This window comes from Gymnodraco acuticeps, unplaced genomic scaffold, assembly GCF_902827175.1.
Source record: "Gymnodraco acuticeps unplaced genomic scaffold, fGymAcu1.1, whole genome shotgun sequence".
Classification (NCBI taxonomy): Eukaryota; Metazoa; Chordata; class Actinopteri; order Perciformes; family Bathydraconidae; genus Gymnodraco; species Gymnodraco acuticeps.
The window spans coordinates 1,042,104-1,059,393 of record NW_022990235.1 but is presented as its reverse complement, the minus strand read 5'-3'; the positions used below and the strand labels follow the sequence as shown (position 1 = coordinate 1,059,393).

The 17,290-nt window shown below is 41.3% G+C and overlaps 1 protein-coding gene across 1 annotated transcript in view; it reads right to left on the bottom strand.

Annotated features, from left to right (window-relative positions):
• The window catches only part of foxj3 (forkhead box J3), a 69,129-nt gene extending 53,467 nt beyond the window's left edge, over positions 1 to 15,662 (bottom strand). Inside the window, exon 1 of the mRNA XM_034219339.1 lies at positions 15,365 to 15,662. The gene's annotated coding sequence lies outside the window, so the exon portion shown is untranslated. The remainder of the gene's footprint in view (positions 1 to 15,364) is intronic.
• Between the last annotated feature and the right edge of the window lie 1,628 nt (positions 15,663 to 17,290).

Genomic DNA, 17,290 nt, shown 5'->3' with positions numbered 1-17,290 from the left:
AGGAACCGCAAGAGATTTGGTTGTTGATGACCAAACCATGAACCGGCCACACATGCATCTCGTCTGGCCTACAGCGCGATCTACCCATGGCCCTCGTATCATTAAGACTCACTCTCAGTATTCCCAGTAGGGGATAATGCTTCTGACCAAGACAGTCTCCTGTTGTGCGCTACTTGTGGAAATGTAAACTCCGGACAATGTGCTGGCCTAAATCTTGGTACGTTGCATGGTAAAAGGGCTATATGTAGAGAGTCACGTGATCAATAATCTGCGTAATGATGAAAATGTATCTTATTCCTGAAAGACAGTGTGGCAGAATACAGCACAGAACTCCAATCAGCTGTTGAATTTAACTGGTGCTCTCGTAGTCACCAGGAATTGTCTGTGTTTATTCAAGCTAATAAATTCCTTGAGCATTCTCCAGATGACTTCCATGGTCATTTGGTGGCAGCTAGCTTTTTGCCTTCTACTACTGCTGCTGATTAGGAAGAGTAAACTATAAGGCTGTGGCTGTCTAAAGCGCCGCATGACAGACAAGGAATTTGGTATCACGTGGACGGACATCTGTCGTTGTCTATACCTGTTCTCTTCACTCTGCTCCGTTCCAGATCATTTCAATTAATTCGGTATCCTGGAGACAATGTTGCTATTTATCTAGGTGTGGATGGGGAAGGGGGAAGGTAGCAGCAGTCATTGTTGGTTTAAGCTCTGCATTGAAAATACCTCCTAGCATAAAAGTGGATTCATCACTGTGAGGTTACTGCCTTACAAGAGCCACAATAGCTCATCACAAAACCTGAGGATTTACCATTTAAACAGCAGACACGTGAGTTAGGCCTACAGTCAAACCTTTGTGGCTTTCACTGCTAAACCGACACGACGAGATTGAATGGTTACTCAAGCATAGTGGCACTCCTCTGAAGAAAGGCTTTTAGGCAAATGATGGATTAGCTGCTGGCATTATTTGGGCACTAACCACAAATTAGCTAACTACAAATGTGGCAGTTCCTTCAGCGGAAAAACCAAGACAAAAATATGACTAATGTTTATTAACAATGATCTGTAGCCTGAAGATAAATATCATTGAAGAAGTTTGATTACATTTTCAAATATATCGTTGGTCTTCATTCATCATTATGTTGTTAAACCTTTGGATTTTATGTACATAGGAAACAACAACATTTCTATAGTGTAGGCTTAATGGAAAATAAGAACACCACGTAAGAAAAGTGAAAAATACCCCGTATAATTTCCTGCTCAAAGGCAATGTCATCAAAGTTCAAACAGTCCGAATTCAAAAGGAACACAATTTGCTACAACAAGATAGATCGTCATGTGTGAGACTGTTTTCCTTAAAAAATACTACATCAAAATAACTGAACATTTGTCTTTTTATGTAATTGACAAAAATAATTTGTTAAATACAGCTTATCTTTGTACAAGGCAAGGTGGTGCATTATTGATATTTCGCAAGATATCTTATAAGCCAATCAGGGATGTCATAGGAGTTGGCATGACGATTACATTAAATTCAAGCATTCCTCAAAATATGGACGTTGTCAAAAGATGATGTCAGTTAGGTAACTTCTTGTGTCGAAAGATGTTTTTCAAAAATGTCAAAAATACTATATGATATTGGTCAATTTATTTTTAAACAATAAGATTAAGGCCTCTGTTAACCACTCAGCACTGATCAAGTGCAGATGAGTAATAGTCAACGTGTTTGTCAGTAAGAGACAAATAAAGGTCACAGACAGCATGAGAAACTCCGGGGACCTCTCTCTCTAGAGAAGCAGGCAGGAGGCAGTCTGCGTGTGTTTTCAGACAGGAGGTGAGAGCAGAAGGAGATACTCCTCTACTGTTGTGACATATGTTGTTTCCAATGAGGAACTCCTTTCAAAGGAGGAAGGTGAAGACACCGTGTGGGCTGCTAACACTCTGCTCTCTAGCATCATATTGGCCATGATGGGTCAATAGCTCACTCCCAACTTTCAAAATATCTTGCTTCTGACACGGTTATGGAAAAGTCAGTAAATGTCAAAATCCTACGTCCAACTTCACTTAAAGTTCCCTCAAGTCTCTGCTCCCAAGGTACTTTTTCTGCTGGTCTATACAAAGAGCTACAGCAATTGGTTGATGCATTGGATAGTTGATCTACAAAGACAAACTATTGCCAACTGTTTTGATCATTAATTGTAATAATAATTGTGTGTATAGCTTTCATTCAGAGAGCATAAAAACCACTAGTTGTCACTTGGTCCTCATTAAATAGGACTAAAGCTGCACATGTGTTGTTATTTATCAATTGTATAAAAGGGTAAGGAAAAAAGGAAACGGGAAGTTAAGGAAATGGTAAAATAGCAAAGGTCAGAGAATTGAAACTGAAAATATAAAATAACCGGATTTCTCAATCCAAACCATCTCCATTATGGATTCCTGGAATATCCTACATGTCACACAACAGTGCTTGACAAAAAAAGACCACTCTTTTTAAGGCCAAGCTTTTAAATCCATTATCTGATTTGCCTAATCTTCATGGTTTTTTAATTGTTGTAAAAAATGCACTAAAGGATACTCTTGTTTCTTTCTATAAGAGCTTATAGTTACTTTGGCTTTTGGGCACAAAAAGCCCTATGGCTCTGCCCCCTGAATAGTTCTAGAGATTTAAGGACCCCATGATGACATATTATAGGTCTCAGCGTATGTGAAGTGGCTGTTAACCTCCGATCGATCTGCAGAGCTCATCAAAAGTCTTGAGTGCTTAACATTATTGGATGGAGACGGAGGCGAAAGCATCCAAACATTGACTGGGGATTTCATTCTTTATGAGTGAATCAAATCACATTGGCACAGTTATTGGACAGCCCAGCACTGACTAATGGGGTTTACGACACACTTCACGGACTGCAGCCCGGATGGCAGGTGAAATATTCCTGCAGCATGTCAGTCACAGCAGAGTATTTATCCATCAGCACAAATCATTAGTAGAACCAGTTTGTTGCTGGTTAAGGAAACACTGAATAGATTTGTTTTCTTAACTCATGATGCGATTGTTACTATTGGTGTGATTTTTCGCGTTCAATCAAAATATTTGGGTTGCTGTGATAAATTAAAACGTCACCTCTTTGTAGTAAACCGATAATAATACATTCACACAAACAAGCATTTCAGGATGCTAAACTTTCGGAAGAATTCACACAAAAGCCTCATTACATTCGCTAACAGGGATGATGATGATGCAGCGGGGTTTTTTTCTTCACACCTCGTCTTGGTGGTGTAAAAGATAAGGCTAATTAGCGTAGCACCATTTGCATCTTCACCTCGGTGTTTCCACAGCGAAGGGAAGGGAGCAGCCGCAGCGGGCTAATGAATGTTTGATTTGAGAGGGAAGACTTCCTGTCACTTCCAACGCTCCTGACATACCCTCTCCTAAATCCCTTACATTTCTTCGTGCTCTGCTATCTGGCATCGGCTGTCGGCGTCTTACCTACCTTCCTCCCCCCCCCCCCCTCCTCCACTTTAAATTCCTGAGTTCATCCCCCTCTCCTCGCCCTACCACCACCACACAGGCTGCGCTCATTACAGCAGATTTGCATGTCTGCTCCAGAGCAGTATGAGAGGAGATGAAACGGAACTCCCAGTGCCTCTGCAGAGCTTCACTCATCTGACAGAAAGAGCTCCACCTTGGGCCCCAGACACAGCCAGCAAACAAATGCAGGCTGCTTACCAGGCCACACACACACACACACATAAATACACTAACAAATACAAAGCTACTCCCCCAGAAAGAATCCACACTGCACTATATTCAGTTTAAATATATCTATATTCAGGAAATAAATTGAAAAACAGAGGTCTACCTTCCAGCCTTTGCTCCCCTTCCTGTGCATTACAAATCAAGTGTGCTCAACTGAGAAGGATGAGACCGTGAGTTATGGGATGGAGCCATCGGTCTCCATTCACGCTAAGGTCTCACACACCTGAGACCGATGACCGGCTTTTCTTTATGTGCATGACATCGTTTTTCAACTGGTCCTTTCGCTATTTAACAGTCTATGAATACACTGGGTACAGCTGGGGGATCATTCTAAAACAGTGGTTCTCAAATGGGGGTACGCGGACCCCTAGGGGTACGTTGGAGTACTGCAGGGGGTACGTGAGATTTATTTTTATGTTAATTGAAAAAATAAATAAATACCAATTTTAGGAAATGTAAGGAAGTTTGAGCAGAGTGGGTTTTATATGAACAGAGTTACACATATTTCAAAACGCGAAGTGTACTAACTGCAGTGGCCTTCCTGTCACCGAGAATAACAGATCCTCAGTGAAGCCCATGTTTCTCACTACATTGTAAGTACAACTTATTAAAAAGATTAGTTCAATGCAACTAATGTCGTCCTAGTGTTATTGCATGATGTTAAAATTGGTTTGCCATGAATTTAGTGATGGATTGTAAACATTTGAAATGTAGCATTTAAGTGTTTCTCAGTTACAAGGTTGTTGTTTTAATAAATCAGACACTGATGGTGCAGCGCTGTACTGTACCTCTTTATATAGGCATTTCTTCCCTAACAAATTGTTTCTGCGCTGATCAGGGGGTACATGGCTGAATTTTTTTTTTCAAAGGGGGTACATGAGTGAAAAAAGTTTGAGAATCACTGCTCTAAAAGACACCATCTAAAATCATATAATAAATACATTCTATAATGAAATCACTTAAGTCTTCAAATCAGTCAGATCTTAAATACTTGAGAGCTTTTTTGTTTCGGGGTAGTTTTAGTGCTTTAATGATTAATCAACCAACTGATTAGACAATTGCCAAACAGTTTTACTTGCTGCTAGTTTCACCTTTTTAAATAAGGATACATTTTTTTGATATTATGATAAATTGAATAGCTTTATATTTGACCAAGTTGGTTTATTGGAAACAATGATCAAGATGAAGACATTAGCTTTGCCTCAGGTCAAATGTTATGCACAGAGGGTGCAGGCTGTTCTGACCTTTTTATATATTAACGCTCTATTTTAATAAATATCAGTCACAAGTCAACACATCTAAAGTTGTTGAGCAGAAGGTGAGTTTCAACAGCAATGACTAAATGTCACATACTTTACTAAAAAAAGAGCAAAAAGAGGAAAAAGTACATGTTCTGTTTTTGAATGAGGAGCTTTTGCTCAAGATGACTCTTAGTGAAAGTGGTGAGTCATGTGCCATGAGTCACTGTGAAAGGGAAGAGCAGAGAGACCTACAGTGCACCGTGCCCGCTCCTGACCAGACCTGTAGTGGTTCCTGTGACCATGGACTTCTATTTAGAATAGCACCAAGCCAGAAAAATAAAACATTTAAAGCCTTATCTTCTTCAAATGGAAATTCTCAAACAGACTGCGCTGCTCCTTATTTTGCACTTTGAGATGCTACCTGTTATTGAGAAGGAACATCCTCCTCAGTCCTCTCTGACTCACACTCAGCAGATAGACTAAATAAAGAGAAATGAGAAATTAGACACTATTTTTGATTCAAGACTTTCAGATCCATATTCTCAGAAAGTTGTATTATTATGAGAATAGAAACCTTTCCTCAAACAAACCTCTGTACATGTATTAACTGTAAAACCACAATCTGCCGTGCAGGAATATAAATGACCTCAAATGTTTTCACTGCCATTCAGAAATGCAGTTTTGATATTTCACATTGAAAGTTTTTTTCAGGGGTTTCACTCACCCTACGTAGAAGCTGGTGACGGTTGTGGTTGAGGACGCTTTGACTGATGACGTGAGTAGAAACCCACTGCAGCCACAACAACTGAAAGCCGATCATCAAACAGGTAAATCCCCCCCAATGGAACATTATGTGTAATATGCCTATATCTTCTCTTGGTTTCTGAAATGTTGGAGGTTTAAAAACCCAAATGTTAACCAGCATCATATTAACCCAGAGCGCTTTGGCTCTTGAATGTCACAAGATAAACCTGCTGCATGTCAATAGGATAGTGGTTCATTGTTGATATTTTGTTTGTATTAAGTTCATCTGTAGGGAATGTTTTCTGGGACTTTCTGTCATTGAAGCTGTGTAATAATAATAATACATGATATTGTATTACACTTAAACCGCCGTGATTCACGAAGTAAATGTGGCTGCAGTGTTTGTTGTGATGAAAACATTTCAATCTCTACTTTAGGCCGGTATGACAATGGGCTAAGTGTGACTCAACATTTTCAACACTCCATGAAATGCAATGCAGTTCAACAACAGCACCAAAAAGGACATCCTCCAAAATAATCAAAACCTCTCGAAAACCATTTAACGAAAAACTAAACATTATAATCTTCATGACGGGAGGCTTTGTTGCATTACTTTCCTCCAATGCCATGAGGCAGAGATGTTTCTAGTAAAGACGTACACAAGTAGCCACTGCCATTTGCAACTTTAACATATGAGGTTCTATAAAGTCATATTCAAGTTGAATTCTGTTAATGAAATATAATGGGACACTTAAAAGTCTCGTTGTGGGTTCATTGTGCATAACTCACTGCCTTTCACCTCTACTTGAAATGCATTTAAAAATATGGATTTTCAATTCATCGACGCAGCTCATCATGGCTCTAAAATATATGAAAATGTCCTGTGACTAAAAATCATATGTTCAATTCTGTGGGGAATAATGTGTGGTGCTGAATCACATTTTTGGGAGTGAGCAGATTGTCTGACGGAGCCAGGAACTGCATTTACAGGCACCAGTATCACCAGTGATTATTTGTACTAGCCCTGCTTCTTATCTCAGGAGTATTCTAGCAAACCACACAAACCACAAATAAAAGGACGTGCGTTTGTAACAGACCAAGAGAGAAAATACAGTAAAGAGATACAGGCAACTATGAATGTATTGAACTGAGAAATGTCCCGCTAGGTTTCGAATAAAGTCACCAGGAAGATTACACGGAAAACAAAATGGCAGAGTGGAGCTCAAAGTGGTTTGACGCTCGAGCCTCTGAAAAAGTGGCAAAAATATCACAACATTTATTGGAGAAATGACGAGAAAAAGAGCTTTTCAGAGGCAGTCATTTCAGATGAGTAAATGGGGATTATCAGGCATAAACCGAAGCAGCAATCAGCATTAACCAAAGACTTGCTCATTTCTTCCTCTCCAATTATAGTCACTTTTGTCAGAGCATCATTTTGACTTTCCTCGACTGGACTCCGAGCGCTGTGAGCTGTGGAACTTAGCTGCAGTGTGGCCGGTCTTTACATTGCACATTAAGTCATTAGAGTGTCCCTGCTCGCAGTCCCTCCCTAACCCCCCACTGCACACACCAGTCACAAAGCCTTTCAGACCCAGCTCTGCCTTCTGCATCTTAATAAGAGGAGGGAAACCAGAGGGAAGTGAAGGCATGGCAGCCTTTGAGAGGAAGCCGAATAAATGACTGAACACACACCCTGGGGCGGGCACGCCGGGGGGTTTCCAGGAGGTCGGAGCGAGCGGGGCCAATCGTGTCAAGACGGAGGCGGCACACTAAAACAAAACTGACATATCAAAGCAGCCAAGCCTTGTTTAAGGGAAAAGAGCAGCAACGACACTGCATTCAGCCGCACAGCTTGTTTCTGCTTCGATGAGACAACACCACCAAAAAACACCAATTAGTGATTCAAGTGGAAATTCCATCTACTGCAAAGCGGCATTTTCTTCCAATGAAAAACAAGCTCAAACCATCCGAGATATCCTATGGCCTTTGATCCCATGCTTGTTCTCTTTTCAGAGGTATAGGCCAACTCTAAACCAGGCATTAGGGAGACGGCTTCTGTACCCAAACATTTCATCTCCTGTCCTAATCCATATCATATTTAAGAGCAACTGTTCAGACTTAAACCTTCCCAGTACAGACAAACCTCTGTCATTACTAAAGCAAACTGACTAGGCCTCGAGGCAACTTTCGCTGATTCGTGTAAATAAATGCTTTGTCTACAAGTACAGACCATAATCTCTGACAACCTGGATAAACTGCCAATGCGCAATATAAAAGGACACAGAGATTGCAGGATTATGAGAGCACTTAAATGAGTTATATTTTTGAAATGAGCTTGTTGAGAGCCAGTGTGGCCTTAAACTCAGTTTGCCTATAATGAGATATCAACTGTTTACCACATATCTGCTCTCCTTGTGATAATGAAGGCATTCCTGGGAGCTTTCTGCCATGCTGACACAGCCTTTAGGTGCTTATATCCAAAAATGGGTGCATTAAGTGCATTTTAATTGACTTATATTTACTCACTGTATTGTCTCGCAAATAAAAAAGATCTTCTGGCACTCCTCGAAGACTTAAAAAGTAGGTCACTCAGTCTCCTGTGAGTCATAGATGTTGGCAGGGGACCAAGCAGAGCAGGTAAGGGAGAGAAACAGCTCGAGCTAAGAAGGGCCTAATGGTTTACTGATACCGTTTCATTATTATTAATAAAAACATAATCAACTTTACTTACAACTGTGCATTTTTTGGTACAATATAATATCAGGCAAAATTGGATGCAGAAGTTAAGGAAATGAAACCAAGAAAACTGTGTCACACACATCTGCATTAGCACACACACAGCTGTATATTGTAGTCAGGAACACTGAGGAACACTTCTGTCTAGTTACGTGCAAACTCCTCCACATGAGTCTTTACATTCCACTATAGACATTTCTCAGATTGCAGGTGTAGTCTCGCTTCTCTCTAGGGCCACAGCACCTCAGCAGAGGGGCCGACACGCGGGGTCAGAGCTGGCCATGAGATTTCCAAACAGTTTTGAAGGCGGTGACTCAGCCTGGTTAAAGCCGTCGGTCACAGAGCCACCCAGGGACGACCACACTGATGTGCAAGTCTCTGGCCCTGTGACCGACACACCGATACTTTAATTACATTGGGCAACTGGCACTAACCACGTTGCCTCCGCCACGGAGCCCCTCCTCCAGCTAACCCCTCCGCCCTCTCATTCATCCACCATGAGGGAGAGGCATGCAGGCCAGAGGAAGTATGACTCATCTGAGCAACAAGACGCATTCTTCTGAACTCTCTACAGACGTGTTGTTTGCTAAGTGAAGAGCACAGGAGAGTAGGCGCAGAGAGAGATAACGAAAAAAGAGTGAGGACTCATAATTAAGAGATTATGTGTGACATGTCTTGGAAATGATTGGGGCAAAGGGAGTCAACTTTAGTGTGAGTTTCCTGGTCCACACACACATATCAACGTTTCCTCCAACTCCACGGAGAGAATCTTTGGCTTCTGAGAGGGGTTTTCTGAATCACAGATGGAGACTCCAAGTACTACATCTAAGGATAATCCATCAGGTTCCATGCAGAGAAAAAAGTGACTAATGACGACAAGAGAGAGGTTTATGATGTGCAATTCTGCTGAGCATGCAAAGGACAATGAGGCATGGTGAAGACATATGAAGAAAAAGGGTTTAATCTAACGGATCCACCGCGGCTCATTCCCAACACCACATCTGCAGAAGTTGGCACTCGCCCCTACAGATCATGAGCCTCACACACCACATCACACACAGGCTCCAACTTTTACATGAAGCTATTTCTGGAGCGGCCCACATTAACATTGTCTGCAATCACAAAACAAATGAAGAGGCCACGGCGCACAGCCTCCAGGTCTGATCCACCGACACAAAGCTGTTGAAATGTGCCCCGTCATGTGATTCCATGAGGAATGATCCGTCTCCCACCAGTCTACCATCAGCAGTGGATGATCTTGAGTGATGTGGGAGTCAACCATGTCTTGAAGACTCCACTGTTTAACCTTACAAAGCAGACTGTGGATTTGCTTAGACATCACCATCGCTGAATTTCTTCTCAGCATCTGCAGATTGACATCCAAACATGTGAGAGTTTGCTGCACATGGCACTGTAGTACACAGGGATAGGGTAAGGTAACCTATGGGGCTGACATCATTGCATTGCACACTTCCTTACTGCTGCAGTATGCAAGCAAGAACCTATTACAGCAGAGATTATCCCATCAAACCTCACTGTCCATAGGCCTATTAAGAAGGAGATCTAACTCACTTTGGCTTCAGGTTAACGCTCCATGACCGTGGATTTGTGACTGACAAGACAACCCTGTTATCTCTTTGAATTAAGAGTCACTTAGTATATCTAAAATCCAGACAGATTTTCATTGTTTCTCTATACTATTCATGCCCCAACCACTGCCTCGCTTACCATCTCATTATCAATGAAGTCTAGTTTATGGCTGAATATACATCGTCATGGTTTCATATTTAAACTGCCTTGAAATACGTTCCTTTCAAAGAAGAAAGCTGAGAGTACCATTTGGGGAATATAATGTTATTAAATTGTGATATCTCTACGGGATTTGAGTACAGGTGTATGATCTGTCATGTAGAACAGCTATGTGTTTGCTGAACTGCACACAAAGCTGCATTATTTAGCCAGTTGTTGGTGCTATTTTTTTTTTTTTTTTAAATATTCCCCGTTGAAAACTGACAGAAGGCCCCATGTCTTTTATATTAAAACTGTCTCTGGGTATTTTGCCGTTTCACCTGGATGTGCATTTTGTATCTGCCACAGGAGCCCCTGTATTGATTCAAACAGATACCAAATGATGAAAGACACCTTCTTATTACCTAAGATGCGTCAGATTAGCCAGCTTCTTTCGCTGCACACAGCTCGAAAGCCTTCTAACAGTGTGATCCATATAAGCATATCAACTGCTTCTATGCAGTAAGTGCAAAAAAGCTTGAGAAATACACTGATATCGATGGCTTATCAAAACTCAAGGATACAGCGTACAATAGGGTGACTTCTTGAAGGCATTGAAAAGTTAAGCAGGTCTTGGTCAGTAAAATGTCAAATGACACAGCATTGCATTTATTCTAAAATCTTTTGTTTGAAATGTCGTTAAGCACTACATTAACTCCTCTTTGATGTTGGGGGATTTGTAGGCCCTGACTTCCAATGCAATTCCCTCCAACACATGTTCTATTATTACACAAACACTTCTCTTCATCTACCTCATCAAGTCTCTAGAATTGATCTTGATGCAGAGATAACCGAACATTGAAAATAGACAGCGAAGGTTGAAATGAGTCAGAGAAACCGCAATGAACTACAAAAGTCACCAATATATACCCCAGGATCCTCTCCTACAGTGCACTGGTGTAGGTAGTTATAGTAGATGCCCGAATAGAAAGATGGGCCCTGATTAGTCAGACTGGGGAAATACATGGCTAAACACTTTCAGATAAAACATGTTCTGAGCAAATATGCCGATAATTCGACTCGGTTGAATTAAACATCACATATTCCTTTCACTGATTCATGTCCACATTCGACTCCAACCCGGGAGTATGAAGCACATAGGACTAGTTCACTGACAGAATCAACTCAATAGACTGGGAGGGGGGGGGGGGGGGGGTCGGTCGAGGAGAACTAGGCAGTGTATTGCAGGATGAATAAAAAATGAAAGTGTAGTGCTTCAGTAAATTCGCTCTCTCCATCCCGTGAGGAGGGGGAGGGGGAGGGGGTGCTGGTGGAGTAGAGGCTTGTTTGAAAACGGAATGCTGCATTCCCACATCCACCCATATCCAGCAAGGGGCTCTTTAAAAATTCATTAATTTACAGCAAAAATAGATTAAAGCACCCAGCTGAGCAAAACTCAAAATGTGGCTCCGGAATAACATTAATGATAAAACATCTCCATCAAGCCTGGGGGGGGTTGCCTGAAGAAAGAGTACTGGCTTCTTTCACCTTACAGCACCTTGAGAATAATTTATTTTCAATCATTACTAAAATAATGCATTTCTAATTGTCATTTTTAATTACGCTTTTCTTGGGATGGGAAAAAAAGGGGCAGAGGAGAAACCTGCATAAACTAATTATAATCCATCCAAGGATCTGCCATTCCCATGATGCCATGCCAATGTCATTCTATTCACCATTTGATATCTCAGCTACAGAGACTCAATGACAGCTGCTCCAGGCTCCCCAAAAACGCAGAGAACTGCAGTTACAGTAATTGCTCTGGCCAGCACTAAATGAGGTTCACTTAAGTGCAATTATCCCCCTCTGATCTCTCACATAAAGAGACTTCTTTAACATGGAGAAGTGGGCTCACACAATGTGACTGCAAACAAGATTCAAATTGGAATCAGGGAGGCATTTCCAGCAGATGAATGGCTTCATAGCTCATCTGCATTCTAGTGATGCACAGCATTGCTAATGAAGACTGAGCCAGACCTTTCTCCCCAACACAGCGAGAACAAAACCTCCCACTGGATATAAAAGCACAATGCGGGGAGACATCTCTAACAAATGTGTCCAGTCATTTGGCCTGGGCTGCATTAGAGGTCACCTAGCCTCCATGCAGAGTTAACAGCAGTTGCAAAAGAAAAAAAAAGATCCAGTGTTGTTTTGCCCAATCCAAGGGGAAAATGCACTTGATGATGGGCGATGAGGTAAAACGAAAGAAACCCCCCAACCTGAAATAACGCTACATTTCACAGCAGAGAGGAATTGATGTTACTTTGGATTGAGACCAAAAATAAATGTAAAAAAAACTAGAGAGAGGGCTTTGAACAACAGCATCACGGCTACACATTGCCAAAAAATAGAAATTTCAGACGTCCTCATGAATAAATTGCCATCTGCCAATGGCTTCACACAATAGGTTTTCAGCCTAAAGGGTTAAGATGTGGCAGGTCTAATAGGGGTTGCTACAGAGAGTACCTGTTGGGTGCAGTCCAACAACACAGGGTGGTGGGGGGGGGGGCTGTGATGGGCGTTCATATTGCCACAGGCGGAACTACCACCAGGAGTCTGATAACTGCATCTCACGGATGGCCATTTGAATAATCACTTCAACAAGGGGAGAAATTAAAAAGCCTCTCAGTGAGAAGGGGCTAGGGACCGGGCCACATGCTGAATTCCAAATGAGGAGCTTTTCCAATGTAAAACTGTTCTGAAGTCCCTCTACTATACTAGCACGCTGACCCTTGCCACCCATCCAAATGAGCTTCATATCATGCCACTATTCTATTAAATATATGAATTATACTCTCACCTTACAGACGATGAAAGAGTATTTTTTTATTCAGGGACGATAGATGCATGTTCTTACTGGCGCCATACACAAAACACAGGAAGACCTGGAGACAAAGGTGTTTTTAAACCATTAGGCAAAAGACTGCTCAGAGCACTGCAGGCCAAAACCAGCATTAAAGAGAGGCTGCATCACATCCTCCCATCCACACTTTTAAATGGTTACTGTAAGGATAAACAGATGTGTGATCTTCTCTATGCTATATCCTCCACTGTTTCATCCACTAATCCAACAAATGTTTTAAAGCAGGTGACCCATACAAATGTAAAAAGGTAACACTGTTCAATTTAATTTGATGAGAATAGCACATAGCCACTACTACAGCGGCTTAAAGCGGACCGAAAACATGCCAAATCTAGCCTTTAAGTCAAAACACCTCGAGTCATGATCAAAACTGAATGATTACATAGCTAATGGAATTGAAAGTATGTTATAAGTCTAATGAACAAATTCTAAAAAAGGTCTGTGGGCCGGTATTCATGTTTCTGCACACAGTATGTAAAGGAAAGCCAGCAGCGGCTGCAGTCCAGGTCTATTGTCTTACAGCCAGGCAGCATACAACAGCAACATGTCACTTCCGATGTCCACGCCAATTATTCCACTGCAGCGTTTCACATAGTTGTTTCAGTAGACATTATTGCTTGTAAAACACTCTGAATTTCATGATGACATCAACGATTTAGACATTTCCTGTGAAGGAGCTGGGATGTCTTTTCATGTTATACGGAGCTAGGGACCCTGTAACAAAATGCCAATTCATATAAACTGCACATGGAGCTTTACAGAGAACAGCAGTAGGACAATTCAAAGAATAAGACAGAACAACCAGGTACTAGAAAATAATATATATAAAGCTACTCTGGCTCTGCTTACCTGTCCGGGGGAACATGACAACTCAAACACCATGTGTCTTTCTAAAGCTGCATGCACAGATATTCTGATCCAGACAGCTCGCTGTAGGCCTGCTATTTAAAGGATGGGTGATTAAGCAAACCAGGTCTGACCTTTCATTGTGGGAGCTGACTAACGCTATGGGCATTTTGTTAGTTGAAGCAAAACGTCTGGCAGGGTTAGGTTATTTTGGGGGAATTTATAATGGTTTGTTTTAGTCATAAATTGAATAAAATTGGGAGTATGATGTGATAATGTTCTCAGTCGGTTCAGTCGCTAAAACAACAACGTGACTTCATTGATAAAACGTGCACAATTTGACAGCGGGGCATATTAAGAGTTCAGTCATCCATCGTCTAATAAAGGCCGTTAGGAGAAAGCAAGGGCACCGTTTTGTATACAGCTGCACGCAAATGCCACAGCTATTTAGTTTAAAGTCGTAGCGTTAACTAATCAGTGCATCACACACCAACTGGTGAAACATCATAGCAGGGAGACATGCCCTGAGAGATGCAGGTCCAAATGTTAAACTGCAACACATTCTGTACCATCTCAGGGCAATCCACAAGGGTATGCCACCAGAGGCAAAGACACAGTCCGAGGTTACATTCAGTTGCAGACAATTCACCTGAAATATGCTTTGCACTTGTTGATTGTCCAGCCACATGACAGACCTGCGCCTTCTCATAAAGATCGACTAGTTTTCCATACGAAGATCATTATTTTCTAGAGGAATTTTCCAGCCGCCCGAGAAACTGACGATTGACAGACGAGAAAACATACTGCAACAGCTGTGAGTCAAATACCATCAGAGCATGCAGGAAAGGCAAATGACACTAGGTTTATACACACACACACAGTCACACACAGTCAGTCACACAGTCACACAAACAAAAAAAGCTAGCTAACGATAGCTGTTGGAGGGCTGAGATAGGTCATTATATCCACCTATTGCGAGGGGGAAACACACGCACACACCTAGTCCTGGCCCAGGAGAAAACACCGACAACGCTCAGCTAAAGTTAGCTGGCTACCAAAACTGGCTAGCTAGCTGTCAAAGTTGCCCTGTCAGTTGTCACCGGTTGCACGGCGGTGCTAGCAGCGGGCTAACGCCAGAGCTGTCAACTTGGAGAGTTACATCAACACGGCCGGGGTGTACTAACACTGACCACGGGGAAACACGGACTGCCTCTCTGAGAAAAAAGGTGTCCCCCGCACCGCACGCCCCGCCAAGGCGAGCGGAAAGCCGTGTGCCAAGGCCTGTTCCCCGGGCTCAATCCCCACAACTTCAGTGCAGCTCACTTCCCCGCTAAAGTCGTCCATTTCGTGGGCCTTAGTTCAACTTCCATGCCCGTGTAGCTCACTTACTCTGGGTGAAAGCTTGCTGTGACGGCGGCTGTCTGTTAAATCCTGTCGGTAGTTTGAGAGTAACTGCCCCCTCCCCTTCCTTCCACCTTCTCTTCTTCTTCTTCTTCTTCAGCTCGCAGGGGCTCCCCAGGAGGGTCCTGTGTTCTTGACGTTACCGTCCTGTGCAAAAGAAGCGCTGTAGCCTTAGCTTCACCGGTGAGCCCGCGGTGCCGTGGTGTCCCTCTTCAGCTACTCTCCGCCTTCTCCCGTTCGCCTTTCTCTCGGCGGCCGAGCCAACATCCGGGACTCTCCCCCCCGTTTGGTAAGTGCCCGGAACTACTTTCCCATACGACGACGCACATGAAGGTTTATTTTCTCCCTCTCTAACCACCCCTGCCGCCACAGAAACTAGCGCGCGGTGTACGCACGAGCCCCAGACAGTGTTGTAAAGTAACTATGTAGATTTACTAATCTACTGTAATTAAGTACAAATCTGAGGTACTACTACTTTACTTAGGTATTTCAATTGTGTTGCTACTTTGTACTCCTGCCCCACTATAAATTAAGAGGCAAATAGTGTACTATTACTATTATTATTTGTTACTTTGTAGATATGGATCAATGATTAAAAAACAAACACTTAATTAAACTTGAGTTACACCTAGATTAAATTCACATGCTACCCATAATTAAAAATGGTTTCACTTTAACAAGCTTGATAAAAACATTAATACATAAAAAAGAAAACATATATGATTCTGAAATGGGCCAATCTGCATAATGAGTACTTTTACTTTTGGAACTTTAAGTACATTTAGATGCCAATACTTTAGTACTTTTACTTGAGTAACATTTTGAATGCAGGACTTTTATTTGTAACAGAGTAATCATACACTTAAATAGTGCAAGATCTGAGAACTTGTTCCACCAAACACGCGCTTGTCTATCAACAGTGTTAGAGAAGTACTCAGATATATAAGTAATAGTGATACCAAAGTGTATAAATACTTAGTTACAAAAAAAGTCCTGCATTCATAATCAAGTTAAACTAGGCCTATATCAAAATATTAGAAACAAAGTAATAATTGTGCATATATATTTTTAGACTTATTTAATATAATTAGATTATAATTATTGAATCCCTTTATTGTAATAGACGGTGAACGAATGTTACTGTATGTATACTGCTTTGTAGAATATATTATGATAGACACTACATTATAAGTTGATTTGTAATTTATTAGCAATCCGATTATGTAAAGAAACTAAAGTTATTAAATAATTGCAGTGGAGTAGAAAGTACATTATTTGCTTCAGAGATGTTATGGAGTATAATTATAAAATAGCAGCAATTTGAAATAATCAATAGGCAACATTTCAAGTGCCTCAAAATTATATTTAAGGACTCAAGTAAATGTACTAGGTTGCACTTCACCAGATCCTATCAATAAATCTATTGATTAAAAAAAGTGCTTTATTTAAAGGAGCATTGTAACTGAATATAACCCAACACGGTTAATATCTTAGGACATAACCTTTTTAATAAAGAAGGAAGAAGCACACAAGTTAAAACAATGTTACAGAATAAAGGCAAATAAGTCCACATGGGGGCCACTGTGCAATGAGTCACCTCTTATAAAAGGTTTTACAAGTTATAATTAAAGGCTAATAAATCATTTACATTTTCCAGTTACAAGCCAGGAGAACTTTTGGGTTGTCAGGTTTGTTAAAACGTTCTGTGACTGGTGTCCTTCATGGTACAATGCATATTAAAGTGTATTAGATGATGTTAAAATATGAATACGTTACTTGAGGTGCTCACACTTTCTAATAAGTGAAATTGAAGTCTGCAGTTATACGTGTAAGTGTCATGGTGACTATCTGATCATGGGTTTTTTCTTTCTTCATAATATAATTCTAGCCTTAATCTAACAACCAAAATCTTTG